This window comes from Calidris pugnax, unplaced genomic scaffold (assembly GCF_001431845.1).
Source record: "Calidris pugnax isolate Ruff unplaced genomic scaffold, ASM143184v1 scaffold51, whole genome shotgun sequence".
NCBI classification, from domain to species: Eukaryota; Metazoa; Chordata; class Aves; order Charadriiformes; family Scolopacidae; genus Calidris; species Calidris pugnax.
Genome location: NW_015090797.1, coordinates 660699 through 674252, shown reverse-complemented (window position 1 = coordinate 674252; position 13554 = coordinate 660699). Strand labels below are relative to the sequence as shown.

General features: G+C 37.8%; 1 protein-coding gene across 8 annotated transcripts in view; it reads left to right on the top strand.

Annotated features, from left to right (window-relative positions):
• Positions 1-13554, top strand: part of ZNF521 (zinc finger protein 521) — a 233774-nt gene that overhangs the window by 2760 nt on the left and 217460 nt on the right. The gene's annotated exons all lie outside the window — the stretch shown is intronic.

The following is a 13554-nucleotide window of genomic DNA, read 5'->3' as shown; positions in this document are numbered from 1 at the left end:
TGCCTGGGAACCAGCGCGATTTCAGAGTTAGAAAGCCAGGAGCCGGGGGGGGGGGTCTGCTTTTATGGACTTGTGCAGGAGGACCTGGAAAAAAAAAACCCACCAAAAAAACAAGAAAAAAAACCCCCAAAAAACCCCAACACCAACCCCACGTTCCCTTCGCTTGAAACAACTCTTTCCAGGAGTTCCCTTTTCAAAGTCTTCCTGTTGACTTCAGTGAGCTTTAGAGCAGGCTTTAAATCTTTTTTTTTTTTTTTTGCATTTATTATTTTCTTTCTTTCTTTCTTTTTTAACTCTCCAGATATTTCGAAAGGGAATAAAGGGTGCCTTGAATTTACTCCTTTACCTGCTGCCCGTCTGTATCTAGTTTACCGAAGTTTGTGCGGTTCAGCAGTGCTTTTGTTTGGCATCTTGTAGAGAACAAACGAGCCGCTCTTCCCTTACCTTTTAAAAATGATACCACAATGAAAGTTCTGTTGCTTGGGCGCACACTTCTATTCCGAGCTTCCCAGGGAGGATTTATTTACGTGCGCATTAAGAGTTTTAGAGCCAGTAGGACAGCGACCAATTAGCCATATTTGCAAAAAAAGATGCTGGGAAACTTTAACTGAAGCGTAGTCTTAGACCTCCAAGTATTTACGTGCAAAGGAATAAACATTCCGAATCAGTTGGCAAATAGAGGAAATTGTTCTCCTGTTAGGGACTGGACGTGTTTAGTTATGCTTATTTGCGAGATGCGTTACAGAGAGGAGGTTTGTTTCAAAGGTCTTCCTGTAAGCATCACATTTAATTTAAAACAAAAGATACAGCTTCCATTTTATGTGGAGGTATGGGCTTTGCTTTCCTTATGTACCAGTAGCCTGCGAGTCCCTAAAATGAGAAAACAGCAACATTGTTGCTGTTTCAGATTCAGATAGAGTAGCTTGGATTTGCAGGCAATAAACTACTGACTTAAGAAAACTGCTTAATGTTCAGGATAGAGATGATAGAGATTTCTTTACAGTGTCTTATTTACTATTTTTCAACAAAAACCAGGCAGTAAATCAATCATCATCTGTAATTATTGCTGCAGTAATTACCTTTGGGGAGTAAGTTATCATTCTTGGTGGCCTTTGTTCAAATGTCTTTTTCATTTTCCCTGTTTTATTTTTCTTGAATCATGTCAATTTTGGAGGGGATTAATAGTATTCTAAAAGCAGTCCGATTGTAAGATTTCTGAAAGGGCTAATAATGCCATTTGACTGAGAAGTTGAAAGATGCTTGCACAGACCTAGCATTTAAATTAATTGATAAGAGTCTGCCCATCAATTATTACATCTTCATTTTTAGCGAACAAACAAAAGCTGTAAGTAATGTTGCAAGGAGAATTTCAACTGTACCTCCAATGCAGCGTTTATTTAAATTCCTTATTTCTTAAGTATTACCGATTTAGTCGGTACAAAATACAGTTCTACAGTTTAAAAATAAACAGTATTTTAAATAGCTTCTCTGAAAAACTATTCTTTGAATGTATGTAAATGAGTTATTTAAACTCATGAGTGCTGTTTTACATCTAAATAAAATATGGAGTTACACATTACATTTCCAATTTGTCATGTACTTAGCAATCCTTTCTGGGGTGAAGATATAAGAGATATTTTTGATATGTCTGTCACTTTTGATAACTTAATTTGAAACTTATATCTTAGGGGAATACTGATACAAGGCAGGTAAATACATTAAAACAAAATGACAATCGAGTTTTTTATACTGAATGCTTGAAACTAACATTCATCTGAAATGGTGGGTGTTAAGAAGTTGCTAATGACTAAATTTCTTCTATTTCTTGAAAATACCCTTTTTTTTTCAATAATCCTGGTTTCTGTTTACATTCTGTTTCTATTTCTTTCTTCTTGGTCTTTTTTTTTTTTTTTTTCCCCTTTCCTGTTTTGGTTTCTTGCCAACTTTGGTCTGACTGTCCCCCAGCTCTTGGCGGGGATTGCATCTCAGGTTTGGACCTAGATGGAAAGAAAAAAGGCATGGCTAACATTAGATAAGCCCCTTACAATGTAAGAATAATAAAGTCATCTTTCCAAGGAAAAGTAAGATTGTAATTCTTTTCTGTGAAAAGCACTGTCTCTTACAAATATACTACAGGGTTGTGGCAAAAAAAAAAAAAAAAAAAAAAGCCTTGAAAGAAGAGTAAATTAACTTTCTGAAAACCTGTAATTTGAATATCTTATTTTACTTCAGGAAGGAGGAATTGAAGTTCAACTGCCCGTTTCTTTTGGGCAGAGGAAGGATCAGTTGCATCAAACTCATCAGTCCTGACCTATATTTCATTCTACTGATTAATTTATCCCATTTCCTTGGCTAGTTTCTGGGGAAAAAAAAAAAAAAAATCTATTAGGTATCATTGACCTGATCAAAATCACCTAATGCATTTGGTGGGGGGGGCGTGGGGAGAAGCAGGCTCGCTGCAGAAAAGCAGGTGAGGAAAGGCAAGTCAGAGATACGATACCCGTGGATAAGCCCCAAAAGAGCCACTCTGCAAATGAAGGGTATGGAGGAAGGGCAATTGGTAGGACTCCTTCAACTCCTCACACCTAAGCACAATGCCATTCCCTAAGTAAATCCATGCTGGAGTCCCCCTGAGAGGAGAAAGCAAGGGAAGGGAGCAAGAGCAGAGAGCAGCTCGCTAGTATCTTGTTTAACTTGGCCATTTGAATGGTAAACCTTTTTTTGGTGACTTGGCATGCTTCGTAGATATCACACTTAGGTTACTGACCGCCTCCCCCCTCCTTTCTGGTTTATGGGGTTTTAGTTTTGGGAGGGCTTGAGGTTTTTCTTTTGCCCTTACTACCGGCTTTTGATGAGAAACTTTGTTTAGAAACAAAGTTACAAAAATAGAATGACTTGCAAAGAAAAACCAGGTATTCTTTATACAAACCGGAATGAAAATCTCGTCCCACAAAACGTTAAACCCAGGTTTCTCTGAGCTAAAGTCAGGGAATGTTCGTTGTGCGAAAGTCACCCGTGAAAAATCACTGAAATTGTAGGTGTCAGAAAAGCCATCACAAGGAAGCCAGAACAGCCCCACACATTTAATAAAAGGGCTGATCTCTGAAAGTGATTTCTTTTTGAAAAAAATATAAAAATATTTTGTTATTAGTTCAAAGTAAATTTTTGCTCATTGTAATTTTGTATCTAATCTTGCATTAGACTGCAGAAAGAGAATTACTGAGTGCTAGTTCCTAGAAAGATGAGGAGAAATTTATCGGCTGTATTTTACATATCTGTGTTCTGCTTAAAGAAAGCTTGTATCTTGAAGTATTTCGGCAAGCCCAGAGTATCTCTTAAAGTTGTTCCCTCTTTTTGAGGAAACCTAGGAGCTCTTTCCATCCTGATAGAATTTACAACTGCAACGCAATTCATGCAGAGTGTTGGTGGAGTGAGTAAATGTCCCCATGTTTTAATGTGACTTGTTTTCTCATCATAAATTCAAAGCAAAAGGATGCTTCTCGTACAGAGGTGCAGGTGGTGTAGTGCCAAGGAAGGTAGAACAGTAGTGGATTGAAACGAAAATCTTACTTAATAGCAGCAATAGTTCAGAGACAATTTGACATTCGGGTCCCCTTCAAACAGTAGTCTTTCAATTTCTGTGTATCCGTCAACTATTGGAATGTTTATTCTCAGCCCCAACCCTGCCCGGCTTCTAAATTGCATGGACTAGACTTGAAAGTCATTAGATTGTCTGCTGATTAGACTATAATCAATCCAGCATAAACAAAACCAGCAATTAGTATTGGCATGATTTCTGTGAACTTGACTTAAAGTTTCAGTATCACCGGTCCAAAGAATTTTTTCTGAACGGGCCGTTTGCAGGAACTGTGTTATTTTGGCATCATTATTTTATAGGGAGGGAACAAAAAATTCGTAAGATTCCATTTGGCCTGAAAAGCAAAAACATCTGTTTGATGCATGAGTGGATTCCTGGCTTGTATTTGGCCATCCAAAAAAGGGCAAAAATTAAGATATCGAACATAAAAGAGTACATGAAAAAACAAATTACAAAGAGGATTTAAGATTAGCATCTTTTATAATGCAGGCTATTTATAGTGTTCTCTTTTTGGCTTGCCAAAGCATGCCCCAGCTCTTTTATATATTAAAAAAATCCGTAACAACAAAAACATCCCCAACCTTTCGTAATATTCATTGACTTTGGCAATGCGTAGTGGTATAGATGGTCCTGATTAGCTGTGGGGTTACAGCGGTGTTACCCACTCATTTTGGGGGCCAGCGTGAGTTATATTGACTGTCACCATCTACTTCTGAGGAGCAGGTACTATTGGGAGTGAACATCTAAACAGCTGAATCTGAGCAGCTGCTGGTTGTATGGCTACTTTCCATAAAGGTGAAATCTTGTGACAAAGACAATATTAAGAGGCTTAGAAATGCCGCGTCTTTGGTTTGGTTTGATTTTGTTTTCCTGAGTTGCTGCTAACTTGTGTAACAAGGGAAGCTGTCAGTATGGAGGCACTTATCCAACATGTGTAGGGTAACGCTATCCGCCATCATCTAAGATGTCTTGAAGGGCTTTATGTTGCTCTGTATAATTCATTCAGTTAAATTTACAACTCATTTAATAGCTCTCATTTCTTTGTTCTGAAACACGATTCAGTATTTTGAAACCTGTGCGAAATTTTGAAATCTTCTTTTTGAATAATTGTACACGAGGAAGGGATGTAGAAGAACCGATAATGTTTTATGTAGACTGTAGACATTCACTATTTTCTTCTGTGTAAAACACTGAAAATAAGATACTTGGAGTTGTTTTTTTAGATTGATTAAAATACAGTATAGATACTGATACCTTAAGACAGATCTCTTGGCATCTTTTCCCAGCTGTATTTTATGGTTTCCATTGGTTCCTGTAAGGCTACCTGAGCTCAAAATCAGTCTCAGCTGGGGGTGGGGAAAATACGCTGTTTCACTTAAATCAGAACCATGGCATATATGCGTATATATATATATATTTTTCCCCGAAGGGACAACATACAAATCTATGAAGAGTTGAGCCTGTTTTATTTGGTACTGTGAAAATGTACATGTCTGTTTTGAAATATATTTTGCAGTCTCTTACTACAAAGCATTAAAGTTTTTCAGTTGCTCTCTTTACAAAGTCAGCACAGAAGAAGCTTTTAAATGCTTTAAAATCATAATGCAACGTGGCATAAGATTCTGACAAAAGATGAATGTGCAAAACCCAAAGAAGTTGTGAGTTTTGTGTTTGTTTTAACTTTAATTTTAGACAACTTGGGTTCTATTTCACCTCAAGTATGAGTAATTATGCTAGTTTAGCAATTATTAGAGATGAAAGAAATTCTGTTAGATATAAGTCTCCTAAACTTCAGTAGCTTTAGTTTTAGCCAGGATAATGATCAAGGAGTAGTTAGCCATATGCCTAGGGACTATGCCGTAGCAGAAAAGATAGGCCTGATCTTGGGGGTATCCTTATTACAACATGTTATAATTAACATTTTCATTCATCCCTCCTACTTTCTGAAAAAATCTACTTTATGTTCTTCTTTATGCGCACAGTAAGACTGTACAAAATTGCCCTCTTCCATGGGATTTTTGAACCAGGACCATTGTCCTCTGTATTTACAATAGTAGTTAACACTGGTCACGCTTTTTTTCCTCACTTCACATTCCTTTAGTTTCAAACACTTTTTTTTTCTCTTCCTTTATAAAGCATAATTATTGAGAAAAAGATGAAGGGGATTTTTTTCCCCTCGTTTTTTAGAGTTTAGTCTGGGTTATCCATGTTCTTCTGGTGTGTGCACATTTGAGCCTTTTAGATTTTCCTTTAGCTAGAGTGATGCTGTGCGTGCTGTACCGCAACTTTTCTTTGTACAGTGGAATCTGTGTAATGTATAGTCAGAAGGGTTGTTACTTACCAATCCTGCACAGTTAATGTGCAATGAAATTTTAGATTTTGGGGGTATGTGTTTTCATTGTGGTATTTTTTTTCTTCTTTTTTATCTTGGGAGCAAGACAGAGGGATGTTTTTTGAGTGAGTGATTCATCTGATACTTTCACTTTTAAATATAGGTGCAATTAGGTGCAATTTTTCTTTTTAAGGTTAGGATTTTTAGTCCTTCAAGATTTCTTAAAGTCATTTATATATCTGTTGGAATAGTGACTTCCCATCCCTTCTTCTTTTTTGATGTGATAGGGGCTTACTATGGTTCTTTAAAAATAAAATAGCAGTAACTAGTTAGCCTTCTTACAAATTTCAAACAGTACTAGTCGTTAGTTAGACAGCCTCTTGGCTGAAGCAGAACACCTTTTTGCTCTGAGGACAAATGGACAGGATGTTTGTAGTGGGGGTATCAGTGTTTTCCCTTCCCAAATCCCGTTTTTGGAGAGCTTATGCTCTCATATGAGGCAATAACCTGGAACAGGAATTTTGTCTTTACTAAACAGGACGTGCAAAATCTCTCTCCTAATTTCTTACACAGACACTCGGTGTTACGTACCAGTGTGGAAAAGCTAGAGCACTTTTAAGTCTAAATGTCCTGGTTAACTGCACAGTAGGTGGCTTTCATATACAGTCCCTGAAACTTGTTGTGCCTTACTATTATTAGGTTGTGTTTTGCCAGGAAAATACATTTCAAACAATGAATTGTATGATAATTGATTTTTAAGTCATTTTTTTGTTGTTGTTGTTTTTAATTTCTTTTGGTAACCTGTCAAGTTCAAATTCCATTATTGACTGATTAACTTCTTGAAAGGAACTTTAAAAACAACAACAAAAAAATACCTGCTGTGTTGTTGGACTGGATGATGTGATGTAGTGAGGCAGTGTCCTTGGGAAGACTAGGGAATGCTCTGATCAACGAAACTTTCTCTAGTGCTGAATTACGATGGCTGGGATTTTTTTTTTTTTCCAGACAGAGTCAAGTGAATTTCTAACTTTGATAGTGGCAGTAGGAAGGAGAAGGGGGTGGGGAAGTTAATTATTTTCCACCTCCAAAGAATACAATTGCGAGGAAGGAACTTTCTGATTCACTGGTTCCAGGACAACAGGATGTCAAGATCCATGCCTGATGTAACATTTTCACTCTGAAGATGGGAGGAGGAAATGGGTTGCTATTGGTCTGGGCGTGCAACCCCTGGGAAGAGATTGCATTACATGACTTTTATAAAGAGCTAGAGTGTAGGAAAAGATTCGGGTTGCGATTTCTGGTGAATCTGGTGAGCAAAGGACTCGCTAGCCAGATACAAATGTAAATCAGTGAAGAAAGGTCAGAAAGCTCTAAGGCTAGGTCCAAAAAAAGAAAGGACTCACGTGCTTCGGTGCTCCATTTACAGGTGCCTGGTTGCCTAGTGGAATAGTCATGTTGCACCAGGCGTTTGGATTCTTTCTATAGTTCATAGGTAGGTTAGGGGTTTATGAACGTTGTTGAGCAAGAACTACCTTAATGAGATAGTACGAAAAACTTGGAAAGAATAGTGTGTCTTGGCTCCTCCCCTGTTCTAGATGTGGGTGGTTTAATGCAATACAGTATTTCATAGCAGTCACTTATCTGATCCAGCTTTTTTGGAGACGGGACAGGTCGTTCCTTTCCTCCCAAATTAAAAGGAATTGGGTTGTGCTGCTGCTCTTCCTCTCCGCTACTGAAGAGGGAAAGTTATTTGCTCTGCTAGGATGTGAGGCAGGGCTCTGTGTTCTGTGCTTTGTCTAAGGGTGAATCTGTATCTCACAGGGAATACATCGGTCATTACACAGCAGCAAATTGTGCTATGAGTATGAGTTGCTGTTTTATTTTTGTCAATGACGTTTCCCTTTTCAAAAGTGTAAGTATTTGTCGGACAAGAGGATGAGAAAGAGCACTCATACACAAGACTCAGGGTTCTAATGGCTTGAGTGCCAACGGAGAAAGAAGAGACCTGGCTCCTGATCACCAAGTACCTACTGCAATATTATTTCTGATGCATTGTTTCAGTGAAACCAGAACTGGAGTCAATGTGTTCCACTTCCCATGTGGGTGCCCTAACCACAAACAATAAGGTTAAGGTATCATGCTAATTCACCTTCTTTCTAGCTCAGTGAATATTATAGAGGAGGTGTGGCAGCTTCAACAGCAATGATGAGTGCACCTCAAGTCTGAGGGTAAGTGCTCTTTCTTAGGAAGCTCATGACATGAGTACAAATCCTTCTGATAGAGAAGAAAGTGGAGCTGGTGCCACCCACATCCTGGGTGAGTGATCTAATGAGTGGGTGTGGGTAAGAGGGGGAAAGGAAGAGATAATTCAGCCCACATGTTTTCTGCCGGTACCTTGTAGCAACCAGGGAAAGGTATGTAAACTCTGAAGAACCAGTCTGTAAGACCGTGTCCATAGTCAGGGCAGGCAGGAGAATATTTAATCTTAATATTTAATCTTATTTAATCTTTAATCTTAATCACTAGCCAGCCGTGGTGGGGCTTTGGTTTGAATTCAGCACAGAGCTGCACAGCACTGAGAAAGCCTGGGTGGTAAAACCATAGGTACTGCCTGACCTGAGTGGCTTCTGGCAATTTAGACAGCATCTTCTCACTAGTTTTGGGGTTTCTAAGCTCCTTTCTGGATATAGACCAGAGTGCTGTTCTAAATGATAGAAAGTCATCTAGAACAGAGCAGGGAGTTTGAGGGATCAAAAAGAAACCTATAAAACCCTGGTACATAATAGATGGAGATCTCTGGTAAATCAAGGATAATCTCAATTGGAAGGAGGTGGGTTTTCTTACTCGGACAAATATATGTCTTTAGGTAATAGAGCCAAAGCATGCAGCTGTATTTTGTTTCGGTGTTGGAATGGTGTCAGACAATCCAAACTCCTCAATTTAAGTGCCTCATTTTAGGCACATAAATAAATGACTTAACTTTCAAAGGCAATGATCATCTACAGTAACCTTTCCTGTAAGTCCTCATAGCCCTTCCTTACCTCACCTGTCTTCAAACTCATATAATGTTGGTTACTTTGAGGATCTGTGATCCATGTGTCAGTTTGATTCAAATTGCTCTCTCTTGCTGAGTTCAGGCTTCTGTAGACAGTGTTTAATGAATTTCCTGTTTTCTAAGCACAGTTGAAAATGCAGTTCTGTGAGAGTACCAGAAATTCTTAGTTCTATCCCCATGAGAGAGTAAGAAAGCTTAGGTGATACATAGCTACAGTATACTGAGAAAAATCATTCTGAAAGCATTCATGTTAAGTATTGGCTTTGGTAATTAGGCTTAAAATGTATCACAGCCTCCTAACTTCTGTCATTTCTCAAAATGGACTGCATGCCCACAGTCACATCAGGAATGGTGGTAGAGTACTCTGTGTGAGACAGGCAGGACGGCTGACCTTGGTACAAAGAGTTGACTCCCAGAGGGTTTCCCTCTTGCTTTGCTAAATCTCACCATGGTCCTCAATTTGACTAGGAGATCCATTATAATCTATTCTATTGCATGATACAAAGTCTTAGGGATGCCTGGAATTTACTTGAGGTTTATAAAAAGCTTTAAGATTCTTTGGAGAAACGTAATTTTAAAAATATATCATACCATTATTAGTTTACTTTAAACAATAAAAAATATAAACATATGTATATGTGCCTTAAACTTGTTAAAAGACGAATGATTAGGGAGGCAAAGTTAGCATTCTGGGCAGGATTAATTGATCTACTAATCTACTGCAGCTATCCAGAAAAAGATACCTCCCCACCCTCAGCTTTGAGATTTCTGTAAAATTCTCCCTCTGCTGCAGGAAAGAGCATCTTCTGCCTTTTCTGCACACAATGTTATGTAAAACTGGACGTCTTTAGGCTGTCACATTTGGATACTGTCATCCTTGAGATCAAGGATTGGAAGAATATCCAAAGCATTTCTTCAGCATAATTTCTTTCCACTTAAGTATATTTATTACTTTTATGTTTATGTGCTGCCTAGGAAAATACTTTATTTTAGCATAAGAATAATATTTTCCAACCACTGCAGTCTAATTGGGAACTCCTAATTCAGTCTTTCTACAAGAAGAACATTAGGGGGGAAAAAAAACCCAAGCTCAGTGTTGAGATAGGCTAAAGAGAGGAGTCAAAACTATGAATGCTATGAGGGGCTTTGTCTTCTGGAAAAAGCACATACAAGAAGAAAAATGCTTTATGGAATGTTCTAAGGAAAATATTCATTTCCAAGTATCAAGAGAATACTATTACAATGGTGGGGAGGGTAGAAGTAGGAAAAGGGGTATGTCACAGCACAAAGGAAAACAAATCAGAAGTACAAATATTCATGCATATGATTAATTGCCTTTTTGTACAGTTGTACAAACTGTACACAGAGAACTAATTTTCAATAGAATTCTGGAATCTGGATATTTGAAATGATAATGTGCCAATGCCTTCCTTTTTCTGTCTCTTCTCACAATAAAGTCATTGGGTCCATATGCATTTGGAGTCAAAATGGTAATCAAGTTTCTGGCTAGTAGCTGATAGATGTATATTGATACAAGAAGAAGCTGTTCAGAAAACAATACTTTCTTAGCAGTTCTGAACTTTTATGAATGCCAGTTATCTTAAAGGACATTATGAAGCAGGCTGAAATGCTTGTAGACTTCCAGGAGTCACCCACTGAATTGCTGCTCACGTGTGGCATAGTCAACAAGCTACAAGCCTAATCCTGTGCTTGCATGTGTTGGCCAGAAGAGTTTAAAAGGTGAGTCTTAGAGCATCAGGGGTACCTAGGGAGAGGAGAAAGCAAAGGAAGGTGTAGCCCTAGCAGGTAATGTATTGACATGTGTCCTGCATTACTACTCTGTAACTTCTGTAATTTTGGTTTTGTATCCTGACTGAACCCTCACTGTGATGTATTTCCACAGCATATTATTGCAAAGTGCGAAACATCTTCAGAATCCACTGACTTTATAATAGAGTTAGACGAAACTATGCTTCTCCTGTAGCTGGCTCTTAAATTCGCCCTCTGCTACGTGATTAATCTATCTAATCATACTTAATATCTACCTGTAGATGGTGGCAGTATGAATGCCCTCGTTTTCTCATGTGGCCATAAGGAGAAGGAGGGAAAAGAAAAGTAGAGACACTTCCAGAAATTACAGTCATTTGTAGGTACTGAAATAATGGCACACACGTTTTATTTCTGTTCTGTCTGGGTAACTCGGTAAATTGTGTATTGATTATGCTAATATAGCTAGTGTCTCTATTACTTGTCTGCAGAAATTATTCAAACATGTAGATTGAAGATGCACTTGGCAAAGTTACTATCCTGAAAAAAAAAAGGCTTTTGTGCAAAGATGGCTTTAAATTGAATTACTAATCATATGCTGATGGAAATTTATAGATTAAGTATTGAATTATAGGAAATGCAAAGTGCAAGTTAAGAATATATATTCTAAACTTCCTATCCTGACAGTCTTAGTTGCTATCTTAGGTTTATTTTCACATCTCTCAAGGAATGTGTTTTAGGAAGGGATAAATCAATAACAATCTATTTTTATAGTTTATTTTGGGATATGTGGCTTCTCCTGCTTTGTTTAACAAGCTGAAAAGAGGCTCAAGCATTTGGGGTAGTTTTTGGTTTTTGTTGGGTTTTTTGGTTGTTGTTAGTTTTTTTTAAATTTATTAACCCACCTAGACTAGAAGAAAATAGACTTTTTTCAATTATCTTTTGCATTTATTTTATTATGGTTTGCAACAGCTCAGAAGCCATAAATCTTAGCCAGAGTTCTCCAAAAGGCTTCCTTTTCAGTGAAGATGTCCTTTTTCACATTTCTAATTTTATCCATTTCTTTTCCATACAAGGTTTTTCCCAGGCATCAACCAGAAATGACTTGCGCTCTTCCTTAGGGTGCTAAATCTACAGATTAACTCTTCAGTGAAGGGGAATCCTGGTTACTGAGTAGAATATGAATGAGATTTTTCAAGCTAGAAGATCTGTGTATATTTTGTACTAACTTTATAAAATAATCTCCCTCCTTTATAGGCTAACCATGTGTCCCATGAAGAGGTTCTAAGCAAAAGGGGTGAAATCTTCATTCATCAGCAGGTGTTGCTGTAGAGCAGTCAGGAGATTAATTCTATTTTTAGGCCCTCTATATAAAAATTCCCACGGGTTTTCCTCATTGGCTGGCTTTAATGGCACTACTTGATTTCTTGTTCTGTTTGGTTTTGGTGTGGTTTGTTGTGTTGTTTTTTTCTTTAAAAAAAAGAATAGTTGGTCTTAGTTGACATTCAGCAGCCTGAGGATGGGAGGTACTCTGAATTGAAACCAGGGTTTGCCTTGGACACTAGCTATACCAAAGCTGAAATGTCCTAACCTTTCACATAGATACAGCTTCAGTTTAGAGGTATGGTTTTTTGCAGTAAAATTTTAAAAACTGGTATCTGTCCAAACCACAAGCTTTTATAATGGGCAGTAGAATTGACATGCTGGAATTCTGTTTTCCTTCACTGAGATTTTATTTATTTCTTTTTTAAATTGCTCTCAAGAAGCGTGGTGCCACATTTGTTGTGGTGATTTGATCTTTTTTCGGTATTATTTGGGGTTCCTGTTTGTTTTGTTTTTCAGAAGTTGCACTGAGAAAATATGTGGTAGGGACTTGATGGTTTGTTGTTTTAAGGAACAGATGAGTGAATTGAGAAATGTTTCTGCAGCTAACAAAATAGGTGACCTGTGGTCATAAACACATGGTTGTAGGTACAAGGAATATTGTTGCTTTTGTGACAACATTGTTTCAAATGTATCTAGAAGTGCTGTTTAGCAGTAACATCACTTATTCATTAGTCTAATTCATAAGCTATTGTCCTGGTTTCCTGAGGCCTCTCCTTTTATAGTGTTCTACGACTTGGTTATCTAGACTTTATCTTACCTTATGCTAGGATGTGGTATATGCTGTAATGAAGATGACATCCCTAAGTTGTTTGAATTAATAATAGGGCATGCATGCTACTGTTTTGTCTGCATATCATCCTTGTGGCTTTTTTTACTTACATTTCATGGTAGTGCTAGAGAAATGGTTTTGGTTAGCAAAATGTAAAGCACTTTGTTATACAGGTTCTGTTTAAAGTTGCCCTCCTCTCCTGAAAGAAAACGGTATAGTTAATGTTTAAGGGAAGTTAACGTTGGCTGCATGTCACACTGTCTTTCATAGTCAGGTGATCTTAACATTGGTCTGAGAGCTGAAATAGCACTGAAGTTTTCAGAATCTGGTTGTGGAAAGGCATAAAGTGCTGATTGGGAGCTTATCTGATGCTACCAGCTGTACCTTACTTACTGTAACAAACACTCATGATAGCTGCAGGAGTGATCTAACTTAATGCAAAGGAAAATGAGATGCTATTTTGCAGTTGATTTGTGCTAATGCTAAGATTTCCCTAATTCTGTGGGTTTTGTGGGGTAGTTTTCTTATTCCTTTTACTATATTTCTCCTTAAATGCGTTTTTAATTTTCCTGACAAATACATCCCTAGTTGAATATTATTAGCAAGTCTTTGTGCCATGGCCTGCAGTGACCTACTTGGTTCTATTG